This window comes from Uranotaenia lowii, chromosome 1 (genome assembly GCF_029784155.1).
Source record: "Uranotaenia lowii strain MFRU-FL chromosome 1, ASM2978415v1, whole genome shotgun sequence".
In the NCBI taxonomy this organism is placed as follows: domain Eukaryota; kingdom Metazoa; phylum Arthropoda; class Insecta; order Diptera; family Culicidae; genus Uranotaenia; species Uranotaenia lowii.
Genome location: NC_073691.1, coordinates 169273036 through 169278008, shown reverse-complemented (window position 1 = coordinate 169278008; position 4973 = coordinate 169273036). Strand labels below are relative to the sequence as shown.

The 4973-nt window shown below is 37.4% G+C and overlaps 1 non-coding gene across 1 annotated transcript; it reads left to right on the top strand.

The window, feature by feature from the left end:
- The first annotated feature begins 729 nt into the window (after positions 1-729).
- On the top strand, positions 730-801 carry Trnap-cgg (transfer RNA proline (anticodon CGG)). The gene has a single exon. It is a non-coding gene; the product is annotated as a tRNA-Pro (tRNA).
- Positions 802-4973: the final 4172 nt, after the last annotated feature.

Sequence of the window (4973 nt, the reverse complement as noted above, 5' to 3'; positions counted from 1 at the left end):
AAATAAGTGAAAAAAAAGTTTTGAAGAAAACTGTTCGATTTTGACAACATTCGACTATGACAACACAGAATATTTGGACCTGTTGCCAAAATCAAACGGTGCAAAGGCCTATGAGTTTCTAAAATCATGAATCCCATTTTATTTGAAAAGCAAAACCTAATTTGAACCAGCATTTCAAAGCAGCTTTCAATTAAAATTTCTAATGATAGTTGGAAGTGAAAATCAAAAAGAATTCTGAACCTGTTATTAGTTTCCCTGGTTTTGGCATTACATCTAGCTTTCTTTTCCTGGACCTCATGGGGAGGGCTCAACCCTCTTACGGAAAACTCTTAGGAAAACAAAACTTGTAGAGCAATCGGTGCATGTGCATAGAGGCTAGAACAAATGAGCCACCGCTTAAATTTGGCCTTCAAATTTGGGTCTTCTGCCTGACCGAGCTATGATTTTAGCCCTCAAGTTTGGGTTCCGTAGTATAACCCTACAATTGGACCACCTTACAAATCTAAGAAAAGATCATGAAATCAGAGAGCGTAAAAACGAAAGCCCAAATTGTGTTAATTGTTTACTTATAGCAAGCACGTTTGGTAGCGATTGATGGCAGCAAGACGATAAAAATTATCGGCTTCAGTCCTGATAATAATTACCACGCCGCACGGCACATCGAATCGAACGCTGGTTTGTAGGTAGCTGGCCGATCCATCCCTGATTTTTGTACTTCCATTGACATCTGGCTCGTTGGTCTAGGGGTATGATTCTCGCTTCGGGTGCGAGAGGTCCCGGGTTCAATTCCCGGACGAGCCCGTGTGGGAATATTTTTGATGAAGTCTATTTACAGGCTCAGGAAAAATAAATTTAGTTTAAAAACATCCAAAATATAAATTTTGTTGAAAATTCCTCATGGTAGAAATGTGTTCATGCTCAAAAATTTTTAAAATTGAGTTTTGAAAATCGATTAAAAAAAACAAGTTTTAGATAATCCGTATAAAAACTTCGTTTCCCGAAACAAAAAACAAACATATGATCAATTCAATAAACTCTGCCAAGGTTTTTTTTTTAACAATCATTTGCTAAATCTACAGATTCGAACCGACAACGGCGCCACATGTTTATTCGTTTCCAAGTTAGTTTGATGATTCAAACTGTTCGTTTGGCTCGGAGCGGAAGCAGTGATTAAAAACCGGTATACAGCAATAAAAAAAAGACACTACCAACTTCCCCTGAACTGTGAGTAGCTTTACCAAACTTGGTTTGAGGATAATATATCGCGATTTGATCGATCCATAAGCTGTCGTCTACCTAAATGTTTTTTTTTTATCTCCCTTGCAAAGTTTCTTAGAGCTGAAGTTGCCTAGTAAATTAGCACCTCTGAGTAATGACACGAATACAGTAGAAGGGTAGAAGTGAAACGACGACGTCTGATTAGCAGACTCCTGCAAAAAATAACCAACCCTAATCTTTGAAACGTTTCGTACGTTTCATTCCAGTTCTCCGAAATCTGGTCACACATATGTTGGAAGCTCTAGACCGGAGATGGAGAGAGACCGATATCAAATGACGTATTCATATCAGGTGAATGAGCAATGAATGGTCTGTTCCGTTCACTGAAATGACGTCGGGCATGGTAGGACCACGATTCGATAAGTGGAGATTTTTCGATTCGCAATCTCGTAGTAGGTTGAGTGCAGAATGGGGTCAAGGAGACATACATAACAATATTGTTATCGGAATGTTTTAGTTGCTGGGCAATAATGCTTGATTGCTCAGTTAGAGAAGAGTGGATCACGCACGAGAAGAAATGAGGCGACCGTTGGAAACGGTGGACGAAATGACAAGAAAATAATATGCTTATGTATATGCATATTTTTTGTGACGGTCCCAAAGACCCATTTGGGTCCTTCCTCCACCCCATATGCTTCTTTAGAAGTGGGAGGGACATTTTGTTTTGCATTATTTGATCAAATTCTGCACGACTCGTTTGTCTAACTTCCGCGTATGTCCATCACCGTACAATTTCATATCTAGTATTTTGTCGGATTTTCATCACTAGAATATGATCAAATATTACTATATTTGATATGATCATTTTTAGGATTAGTCATTATTTCAAATTGTCTGTCATTTTCTTTCCTCTATTCGGTAATCTGAAATCATGGGCTCTTCTAGTATTGTTACTAAGTACATCGTTGCCGTACTGCAGACCGTCCTTTAGGTAACCCGGTAACATTCCGTTCTAAATTTTATACACTCAGAATCAAAACAACCCAAAATTGACTTTGCCAAGGCAGCAAAATCAAGTTCAGCTCTCTTTCTTAATTTTGGGGTGTTGTTAATGCACCAAAACCAAAGTTCGTAGCTGGAACTGACCACCCCAAAAAAAATCCCTTTGTTTTCGGAAAGGTTGATTCTGTTCCCCAGCGAGGCAGTCGATCGTACCGAAAAAAAATGATGAGAAGATTAAATGCAATGTTCTCGTGCGTTATTTATTAAAATTTGAAGTTTTTCAGGCGTTTTTGTATCGAAACTAACTTCGCCCAGCTTGGTATCCAGGAAAAAGAGAACTAACTGAAAGAACTTATCCAGCGAATTGATGGTAAAGCCAAAAAGATCGTTAAAATTACATCACACTTTTCAATCTACATCTTCTTCTACCAGGAATGCTGCACCGGCACCTGCTAACCCACGGCTGTGGGACTCATACCTAGCCGAGTTTGATGGGTCGTCAGGAGCCTTTACTTTAAATGTCCTGTGTTCCTGCGATCTAAAGGAAGGAAGAAGAAACCATTAAAAACTCGGAAAAGCGGATTGCGATCTGGGGCAAAAGTCGGATTTGCCATTAACAACTCACATGAAGACGGGAACTCCAGTTAACACAACGTTGGACGGTCCCAAAATTGTGTTGACTGTTGCTGTTCTTCAACGGTGCCAATCTCCGGAAGATTTCCGTTGAACATGGAAGTAGCATTTTGGTATTTCTGGCCGTTATTTATAAGTGCCATTATTTATGTGCACCAGGAACTAATCAGATTCGGCTTACTTTATGCTTTCTATATTACTGCCGACATCAGTCCTTCAATAGTGTAAAGTTTTTTTTTTCTAATAAAACGAATTTTATTTAATAAAAAAAACAAATTCTCATTTCTCTTATATTTTTAATCCCTCTTGAAAAGGGTCACCAAATAAAAATATCCCAAGAAAATCCCTGCCGAATGACATGTTCCAAAATTAAGTTGCGAGAATGACGTTTATTCTCAAGTTTGGGGAAACCCCCTCAAACTCATTTTCGTCGGGAGCCAGTTTCATCCGATTTTGCGGCATTTCAACTTGGTTTTGGATTACAAAGGCCTAGAGTGTATATAAAAATCAAAATGTTATATGTACACAATTCTCTGTTTCACTGACAATCATTGAAGAATACTGAGCATTAATGTACAAGGTGTGCATCTTTTTCATCGTATCACTACTCAAATAATCTTATTGTGAATTCTTTATTGACGCTCTGTTTGTGTATCAGATGCATGCAGTAAAATTTTAGCGCAATAGTCGAAGTGTTACATAATAACAGATTTAACGTAGATTATTTTCGACCAGAAAGTCATATATCTACTTACTCTTCAAAGTGAGACTTCCTTCTTTTTTGCGATTTCCAAAAATTATCCAAATGGTTTTATCAAAACTTAGGGGAGATTGGGGCATAATGGCCACCTTAAGGAAAACGGTTATTTAACCATAGAAAATAGCTATAATATGGAGGTTACATTATTGTTTCGTGTTCAGACACTTAAAAAGCCTATTCCCTAACGGGCTGAAACGTGAAAAACTAGATGAAAACGTTAAAAAATGCATTTTAAAAAATTTTGCCAAAAGCTGAAAACCAGCCACTGTGGAGGCATAATGAGAACCCCCCCTGAGGCAGTATGAGCACCATTAATCAGAGCAAGATGTACGTTTTTGCTGGGGAATCTAGCAGCGAATTCAATTCGATGAAGTCAGGTGAGTCGTAGATTCATCAAACAAAGCAATAACAAAATAATCTAGGTCTGTTTGTAGAATACAAACAATTCACGCACGCTCATACATTAAGTGCTTTGTTCGGAGGATGATGCTACTAGCCGTATAATGTAACAATAAAAAAATCGATCATGAATTGTGAATGGAAAAAAATCACCTCGAACAGAAATCTATCTCTAGTCTTTTGATTACCTCTCCGACACCTTACCAATAGGCTAAATTGTCGGATGAAAACTAGTCAAGGTGTGGCGCTATAAATCAATTTTAATTCGCTGCTAGATTCTACGGCAGAAAATGCTCACTATGCCTCGATAATATGGTGCTCTATATGCCCCTAGTCAACAATTTTAAGTAAAAACGTGTTTTAAAATTGATAAAAGTGAAAAATCAAAAATTTTATGATGGTAAAAATTGAGAAACAATGTGTACATCATTTTGCAGTGCGTACATTATAGATCAAGGTTATTTGAAGATCATAAGAGCTTATTTCGTGGTGCTCAAAAATTATAATATTTTCGTAACTTGAGAACCAAGCTAGTTTTTTTAAATATCTCTGTAAAGATGATAAGGAGATTCCTTTTTTTGTGAAAAATTAATACTATAGGAAGTACGAAACAAATCCTCATGAAAATTTATTTAAGAAAATACGCACTTTCGTAGAAAAGCGTAGTTCTCATTATGCCTCGGGTGCTCGTTATGCCCTCATCTCCCCTATACATGATTTTCTGTGTTTCAAACAATCTCCAATATTTTTCAAATCAGCATTTGCTTCTTGTACAACAAATTCTAAGTCATTTCCACTCCAAATGGAGACGGAATCATCTGCAAATAGTTTGAGACGGCCGTGATATAAGCATATTTTTATGTCATTGATGTACAGTATAAATAACCAGGGACCCAACACACTTCCTTGGGAAACGCCTCGGTTATTTTCTCTGTATCGCGAGTAAGATGAAGCATATTTT